The following is an 8,483-nucleotide window of genomic DNA, read 5'->3' on the forward strand; positions in this document are numbered from 1 at the left end:
CGGCGTGACCATCCCCCCTGGGGGGTGATTTCTCGCTTTCTGTCTCTATGTCTCTCTCTGTCTGTCTGGCGAGCGCACGCGCCCTACAGTGAAAATCTCTCAAAAAAAAAAAAAAAAAAAGAAGTCTCCAGCCTCACCCCTGGGCAGCACTCTTCTGACCCAGGCAGAGAGATGAAGTGGCGTAAGCCAGGGGTTCCCAAGTGGAAAGATTACCGAGATCAGGACTGGGGTTCGCCGCCGCTCCGAGCATGGCGCCGCGCTCTGCCCCGTCGGTGGTCTGCTGGGGTGCATGTGAGAGTGCCGACGCCTGAGGAACCCAAGCTTTTGGACGGCCGCGGTGTGGTGGAAACCCCCGTGGCAGGCCTCTCACGCCTTTCCACCTCTCGATAATGGTTTTCGCAGCAGATGCAGAGACCTGGTTCCGTTTTACTAACTTGGAAATATTCAAACCATCCTTTGCAGACCGGCTCGCTCAGCTGCAGACCCCCTCGAGACTGGCTTCCTGCCTGGGCTCCTGTTGTGTCGGCACGCGTGGAAGCAGGGGATGGGCTCAGCGGCCGCCGCCCGGACGTGACCCCGAAGGAGCAGTGAGGGACCCGGAGCTGCTGGTGAGCCGCGGGCGGAGGGAGCTTGGTTTCCCAGGATCAGCGGATCTCGCCTCCAACCTGTGGTTCTAAGTTCATCTGCACCGCCCCCCAGATGCCTCTGTTACCACTGCAGGGGGCACAGGGATTCAATTTTACGATTCAGGAGTCCCCCAAGGCTGTGTGCTAACTTTATGCATATCTGTATTGTTTAGAGAAAGGGAAGATTTCACCAGATTGTTAGGGTCTGTGACTTTTCTAAAAGGAGCAAAGCACAGAGAAATGAGCTGTCGGCAACCTTGCCAGTGTCCCCTCTAATTTTCCATGTTTGCCTGTTCAGTCCTATCACAAGGACCAACTAAGTGGCATTTGTGAGTATAGGCTGGGCGGACGGGAACACCTGCAGAGCTGGGGCAGCCAGGTTTTATGGAAACCTGGTGTCATAGAACTGACAGGACTCAAGCAGAACGGCAGCTCTTGGGAGAGCTCATGTGCTTTATGATTTCTGAACATGGGAACGGAGGCTGTGACAGCGACGGGGACACCGAGGAGCTTTCCATCGTGTTCTGATCGTTGATCTTAATCAAAAGCGGTTTGCTCTGAATGCCAGCGCTTGCTGGTGGCAGTCCCTACATAGGGTCATTTATCAGAACATGCTTGTTTATATGCATTATAGAACAGGGGACCAACTTCTTCTTTGAAAATGTTTAAGATGTAGACTGGAACAACACTGCATACCCCTGCCTGTAGGAGAGTCAGAACGATAGGGCCAGTTCCACGGCTAAGTGCTCTACGCAGGAGGAGCTAGGCCCTCCATGGGGACTGCAGGTAGAATCCCTGGACTGGTCAGCCCGGGGCACACACGCAAGGACCCAGGGTCCAACAGGTTGGAGGACTGGAGGGAGCAGGCGGTGGAGTAACCAGACCCTGTGGATGGTGCTTTTCTTCTTCTCGCTCCCACTTTCATGTGCGCTATCATAAACAGATTTTGAAAATAAAAATAAATGGGATCTTTAAAACATGGAAGCATTATAGGAGAAAGCCAGGAGGTTAGGTAGCAAGAAGGAAGAATTAGGCCTCTTTTTCCTTCCGTAACCCCCGCCCCCCAGATTACTCAGCTTCAGCCTCACTGGCCCTTGTTTATTATCCAGCCTAAGAAGCCGTCTAAGAAGCCCGAGCGACTGTCATCTCGAGGAGAGAAGTGTCCAAGCTGTCACTCGATAATTCTTAGACACTGACTTGGCGCTGAGCGGGCCTCGCCAGGGTGTCCTCAGCTCACCTCCCATGATTCCTGGATGGCCTGTTTCGAGATGCAGGGCCCGGGCTTCTGCCTAGATTACTGCTCCCCTCTGGGGATTTTAAGTCACTGTGGGAGGGAGAGAAAACTCAGGGTAGTAGAAACTCTCAGAGTAAAAATTTTCCCCTTGCATGTTAATATTTTTAGAGTAATCATTGTCACTGAAAATAGACTTCCTCTTTCCCCGCGCACGCTGGAAAATCTTAGGTAATTATGAATAGAGCATTCTTTGCCGTCTCGCTCCTCCCTCAGTCCTGGCTTACCTCATACCGGGAGGACGGAGGCCATTCATTCTGCCACTGTCCTTTACGTGCGAGCGGGGAGCGCGTTTGTGAGATGGAATCGTTACCTCTAGGAAAAGTCTCTACATCAGTCAGGAGATTTTTCTCTTTGCAGGTGAAGGGTGGGTAAGAAAAAAACTCAGGTTCTTGGGAAAGTGTACATAATAGGAAAAGAAGACAAGAAATTAAAGTATTCACTGCTTATTAAAAATATTCTAGAAATAGGTCTCTTGGGAGTTCTTCCTCCACATCCCCCCAAAGACTTACTTTGCATTTAGGTTTTACAGTTGGGTACGTTTAGCCTAAGACTTCTTTTTCAGGAGTAAATGAGGCCAAGGACTTAGTTTTAGTACATTTATTAGGAGTATGTTCTTGGGGAAATTATTTCACCTTTTTAAGCCTTGCTTTATTTGACCAGGAGGAAAGCAAGCAACAATAATAGGATTGTTTTATGGGTAGTGTGACCGGAGCCGGGACCTCAGGAGGGTCTTAGTTTTGGATTAGTATTTGTTTTGTTATTATCCACTATGATTAATGTTGCTTTTTTAGTTTGTTTTGTTCTGTTTTGTTTTTAATTTACTGGGGTAGTGTGCACTCACCAGAGACAGAGAGGGGGGAGAGGGAGAAAGCAACCTTCGTGGGGCATTGTCACTCTGCAACCTCTCCTCTTCCTATTCTTCATCCTGTCGATTGTAAGCGTGCATGCACACACAGTGTGTTTTTCAAGCCACTGGGGCTGGGATTTGAACCACCCAGCCAGCTATGTGGGATTCCTCTCCCTTCACCATGCTATGGAGGAGGCCCGTTTATAGTCTTTACAATATGAATTCATTCAAAGAATTTCTTGAGCAGGAACTAGGGATGCCTCAGTGCGAAAACCAGTCAAATACAGCTATCCTAGCTCGGCCCAGAATCCAGAGTGGGAGACGGACACGAACGAGATACCGAGTGAAAATGTCATTTATGCTAAACACCAGTAAGTGCCGAGCATGAACATGACGAGGGAGAAAGGAAACTGCCTCCCACGGTGACGTCGTAACTGAGTGTACAGCAGGCAAAGACGCTTCTCGAGGAGGTTGTGTTCTGAGTAAAAGTCTGACAAAGATGCAGAAATAAGCCATGAAGTTACTTGGGGGAAGAACACTCCAGGTAGTGGAGAAAAGCCATAGACGCCTCAAGTGGTGAAAGGTTTCCACAGAGTGACTCAGAATCAGTGCATCGCATGCAGCCTCGTCACACACTGCCAGCAAACACGCTGGAGCCCAGCGTGCGGCGGGGACTTAGAAGGTTCAAGGACTGGCCAGGTCTGTCTGGCAGTTGCTGTTAGAGGAGACTTTGCAAGGGAGGGGTGAGGCATGGCCAGGATCTTGAAGGTGGGAAGAATTCGGTAGGGAGGAAGGAATGAGGTCCCATGGAGAAACAGCATGAGATGGAGTGAGATGGGGCACTGAGGACAGGCGTGGGCCAGGCAGGAGGCCGGGAAGAGGCATGAGGAGGCCACCTTGGCAGAGTTCATGCTGGCAAGTAGTGAGAGAGGTGGGCAAGCTGGCAGAGGCCCTCACACAGACACTGAGGCCGGCGCGGGCGAGGAGCACGACAGCTGTATCTGACAGACTGAGAAGATGAGGGTGGAGGTAACGCATGCTTGGGGTGCTCTAGGAGAGTGAGAGCTTCCATTATGATGAGATAAGGATGAAGGAGCATGAGAGGAAGGGCAAAACAGGGAACACGAAAATGGAGTTATCTGTTGATGACAATGTATGGTAATGTCTTTAGCTGGACTAATATACAATGGGTTCACGCTGAGAAAATTCAGATTGTAAGCTGTCCTAATATGTAGTGATTGAATGTATCAAAACATTTTTAAAAGGTCGATTTCATACTATTTAAAAAAATAAGATAGTTTTTTTTTGAGAGGTTTTTGCTATAGGGTGCGTGTGCTCTTCAGAAAGACAGAGACGAAAAGCTAGAAATCACCCCCCAGGGGGATGGCCACGCCGCAATCCCTTCTCCTCGGGATCTTGGGCACGCACGCACACGCGCCCGGTGCGCGTTTAAGCCACCAGGTCCAGGACTCGAACTGTGGTCCCACGGGAGTCCAGCGACATAGCCATTATGCTGGTCTCATAGTTGTTATTCTCATAAGTCTGGTTCATTTATCTTTTGAGTCACAGGATTTAAAAATCATTTAATGAAATGTTCTCCAAACTGTACCCTTCTGACTATCTTTCTGCTACCTGTTGTTTTATTTTTAATAAAATGTAGTTACCAAGTGAGCATAAATGTATTTAAAGGAGAAAATGTTTATTTTTCTATTTACAGTGGCTCTGTAATTCTTTATGTATTTCCTTACTCTCGCTATTCCACGTACCGCACTATAGCACAGTCCACAGCTTTGCTCTGTGAACGACAGCTCTCTCCTGTGGCACTTTGGGCTGTTAAACTCAGACCAGCATCCGCAGTGTGTGTCCAGAGACCGAATTACAGGAGACCCGACACTCTCACGGATTCACCTGAGAACGCCCACGATGCCTCAATTCACAAATAGCTCTATAGCATTTTTTGCATTAATTCATTTTCCACATGACATGTCCTTTGACCAAGGAAGTCATGCTGAAATAGCCTGTACCCTATAAAAGTCATTTTCACTATTCTTATGTTTCAGTTTCCTCATCTAAAGGTGAAGGATCAGTTGCTTCTATTGATGTCATGGGCTATTTTAAGCAGAAATGAAAGTCTTGGTGAAAAGACTCTGTATTCTGAAAAAAAGGGGGGGGGGCAGTGCAAATAGAAGTACAAAGAATTTTTACCCATTTGTATAGATGGCAATCTAACCAGACATTTTTCTTAAAACACATAAAAATGCTGTGTTTCGTTAGCTTCTTACTGTGGAGAACACCGGGGAGTGGGTTTCTAGGAGAATCTATGCTCGTGCAATTAATGTCATGTTACGTGTGTGCACCCCAACGCTCAGCCATGGGCACATGCAATCCCTGAATCTGGGTGAAGATCTTAGAGGGACTTCTGGCCGTTTTCCCAGGACCTTGAAATCCTGTCCACACTCGCACACGCACACGCACACGCCGTCCTTCCTTAGATTCCCTTTGTGAGCTTCCTTCCTTTGCTGATATCATTGAACGCACTGGGAAAGTGCTAACGTTGTCTTGACCGCCTACGCCAGACCCAGAGTAGGGCTCTGACGTCGGACCCTCTCACTTGCTCCATAAATCGGTCATTTCCCAATTGTTCCCTCTGCCGCTGCTCTTCTGTTTTTTCTCTGATTTAAATTTCAATTTAAATTGGGATGAGCACCCCTTTGTGCTAATTCTTAAATACAACATCTGACTACATGCACCATTTAATATCCTTTGATGGGGGGACTGGCAGATAGCATGGTGGTTAAGGCACTGGACTCACATGACCAACCACAGTTCAAGTCCACAGTTAGAGTCCTGGCTTGCTTTTTCACTTTCCCTTTTTTCTCCGTCTTTCTCTGGTCAAATTGAAAAATAATGATAATAAATAAAATTAAGTAAACAAATGCTTTTTAAAAAGAAATTTTAAAAATACCCTTTGATGGGTACATGTAGTCAAGCTTTGTAAAAGCCTTAGAAAGTTCCCCACCCTCCACCCCCTCAGTCTGTCCGTTACAGTCAAGTTCATCTGGTTGGTGCAGAGACGTTTGCAGGGCAGGGTCCTTAGGGTCACCCACCCACCCGCTCCAGAGTGGCCTGGAATCATTCTGGAACCACCAGGTGCAGAGAACTCTGCGTGGAAAACCACTGGCCTACAGGAAACGGAGCAGATGCTGCTTCTGGCTCCTGGTTACCCTCCCACCTCCTCGTCCCCACATCACCCCTCAGGTTCTCCTAGCACAGTGTAGACCTTGCCTGGGCCACAGACTCATGTGCAAGCCTTTGGACCGCGGCTGATCTCCGTAAGGCTTGTTGCCTTTCCTGGTGCAGCTGCTGTCTCTAGAGAAACCTCATACATGTGGCACTGCCGTCCCTCAGACGTCACTGTCCACTGCAGTCCTTTGTACCTGCTGTCTCTGCACACTGAAATTCCAGGGACACAGACTGTGCTGTATCTTCTTCCTCCTGACATCGTGTGTGGTGTCTGCCTAGTTTAGCAGCTTGAAACTCACGCCGGGCGTGTGTGCATGCATGCCCACAATCCTGAGAGGAGACGGGAGGAGAAGGGAATGCAGTGTGGCCATTCCCCCTGGGGGTGATTTCTCGCGTTCTGCCTCTCTGGTGAGCTCAAGCAGCCTATAACAGAAATTTCTCAAAAACAACAACAGAATTCTACGCGATGAGAGCGTGTAATCTCTCTGGTGTGTGCTGGATTGGATGTGTTAGTGTTCTGCTGACTTTTCGATCTATGCTTAGTGGGGATCTCGGTCGTCAGTTTTCCTGTTTTGTCGTCTCTTTCGTGATTTCAGTCACAGGATAATGCTGACCTCAAAAATGTGAGTTTGAACAAATTCCCTCTAACTGAATTTTTTTGAAGTTTGTAAATAATTGGTGTTAATTAGTTTGTCTCTGAAACGTAAAATTCAGCAGTGAAGCCATTCAGTCCCGGGCTTTTCTTTGCTGAGACTCTTCCATGCAGGCTCCGTTTTGCTCCTTGTCATCAGTGTGCTCAGGCTTTCTGCTGTTGCTCAATTAGTCCTGGCAGAGTGCAGGTGTCGGAGTCCACCCATGTCCTGTGGTCTTGGATTTTGGACATATTGGTGTAGAGGAGGCCATCTATTCTGTCCCTCGTGTTTCTGCAGTGTCAGCTGTAGTAGCTTTCTTTAATTTCTGATTTCATGTATTTGAATCTTCTCTTTTTTCTTAGTCTATTTTTTGTTCTTGCATATCATTTTATAGTTGTTTTTGTTTTATTTTGGTCTCCATTTTTTTTTTTTTGCTCTAATCTCCCCTAGCTTCCTTCTTCCCTTCATTCCTTCCGTTAGCCAGAGGTCACGTGCACTTACCGGAGAGAGACGGAGAGAGAAAGCAGGAAAGTACCCGCATGTGAAACCATCATGCTACAATCCCACCTCCCTCACCCTCCCTCCTTTCAAGATTTTAGTCATGTACTCACACATGCCCAGCATATTTTTCAAGTCTCCCTGTCTGGGATTTGAACCACACAGTTGGCATTGTGGGATCTAGTGGCCTTCACCATCAGGCTACAGGCTGGCTCATTGCCCTGATCTATTATTTCTCTCCTTCTAATTTTGGCTTACTTTATTCTTGGCTTTGTAGTTCCTTGCAATGCATCTTAGGTTGTGTATTTGAAGTCTGTTTTCCTGATGTCAGTATTTATTTCCATAAACTTCCTTCCAAGAACAGCTTTTGCTATGTCCCATTGGCTTTGGTATGTTGTATCTATTTTAATTTTTTTAAGAGAATTTTTTGTTTGTTTGTTTTGAGACAGATTTTTGCTATAGGGTATGTCCACTCCCCAGAGAGACAGAAAGTAAGAAGTCACTCCCCGGGGGGGAATGGCCACACTGCATTCCCGTCTCCATTCTCCTCTCAGGATTTTGGGCATGCACACACACACAACCCATATGAGTTTTAAGCCACCGGATCTTTGGACTTGAACCATTGTTGACTACATGGGAGTCCACCGATGTAACCACTATGCCTGCTGGTCCCAATTTCTTTCCATTTTTTTTCCCTGTACAGCAAGTGTACTCTCCAAGGACAGAGACAGAGATAGAGAGGTGAAGTGGGCACACACCCCTCCAGGGGAAAGGCCATGCTGAAACCTTTTCTCTTCCACTCTCTTCTCAGAATGTTGGGCATGTATGCACATGTACCTGGCATGTTTTTCAAGCCACCGGGTCTGGGACTTAAACTGTGTAGTTGGCCACGTGACATCTAGCCATGTTAATCACCGGGCCACCAGCTGACCCCAAATGTTTTATAAATGTGTTAAGAAACGTTACTTGAGGGCTGGCTCCATGATCTTGTGGCTAAGGGCCCTGGATCCCACATGGCTAACCACGTGGTCCAAAATCCCAGCTGTGCTGACTGGAAGAACACACCAGGCACATGTGCATGCACACCAGAATCCTGGCAGGAGGGAGAAGCGGAGGGATTACAGCGCGGCCACCTCACACTGACGGCTGCTCTGTCTCTCACTCCCTCTGTCTTACTCTTGCAAGGACACATGCTTTCTGGCAAAAAAAAATATAAAAATAAAAATAAAAAGAGGGAAAAAAGAAAAGCACGACACCTTGGAATTATAGTCATCCATGTAAAACAAAAAGTGACCACATGGCATTTATCTCCGGAGTACTTGGACTTCTCTTGCTCTCATTCT

The 8,483-nt window shown here is 47.5% G+C and overlaps 1 protein-coding gene across 5 annotated transcripts in view; it reads left to right on the top strand.

The window, feature by feature from the left end:
* The window catches only part of TET2 (tet methylcytosine dioxygenase 2), a 100,239-nt gene that overhangs the window by 42,837 nt on the left and 48,919 nt on the right, over positions 1–8,483 (top strand). For 4 of the 5 annotated variants that reach the window (XM_027772921.1, XM_006151157.3, XM_027772922.1 and 1 more), the window contains exon 2: positions 463–608. The exons of the other annotated variant lie outside the window; for it this stretch is intronic. The gene's annotated coding sequence lies outside the window, so the exon portion shown is untranslated. The remainder of the gene's footprint in view (positions 1–462; positions 609–8,483) is intronic. 5 annotated transcript variants of the gene reach the window in all.

Source organism: Tupaia chinensis, unplaced genomic scaffold (genome assembly GCF_000334495.1).
Source record: "Tupaia chinensis unplaced genomic scaffold, TupChi_1.0 Scaffold000315_1, whole genome shotgun sequence".
Classification (NCBI taxonomy): domain Eukaryota; kingdom Metazoa; phylum Chordata; class Mammalia; order Scandentia; family Tupaiidae; genus Tupaia; species Tupaia belangeri.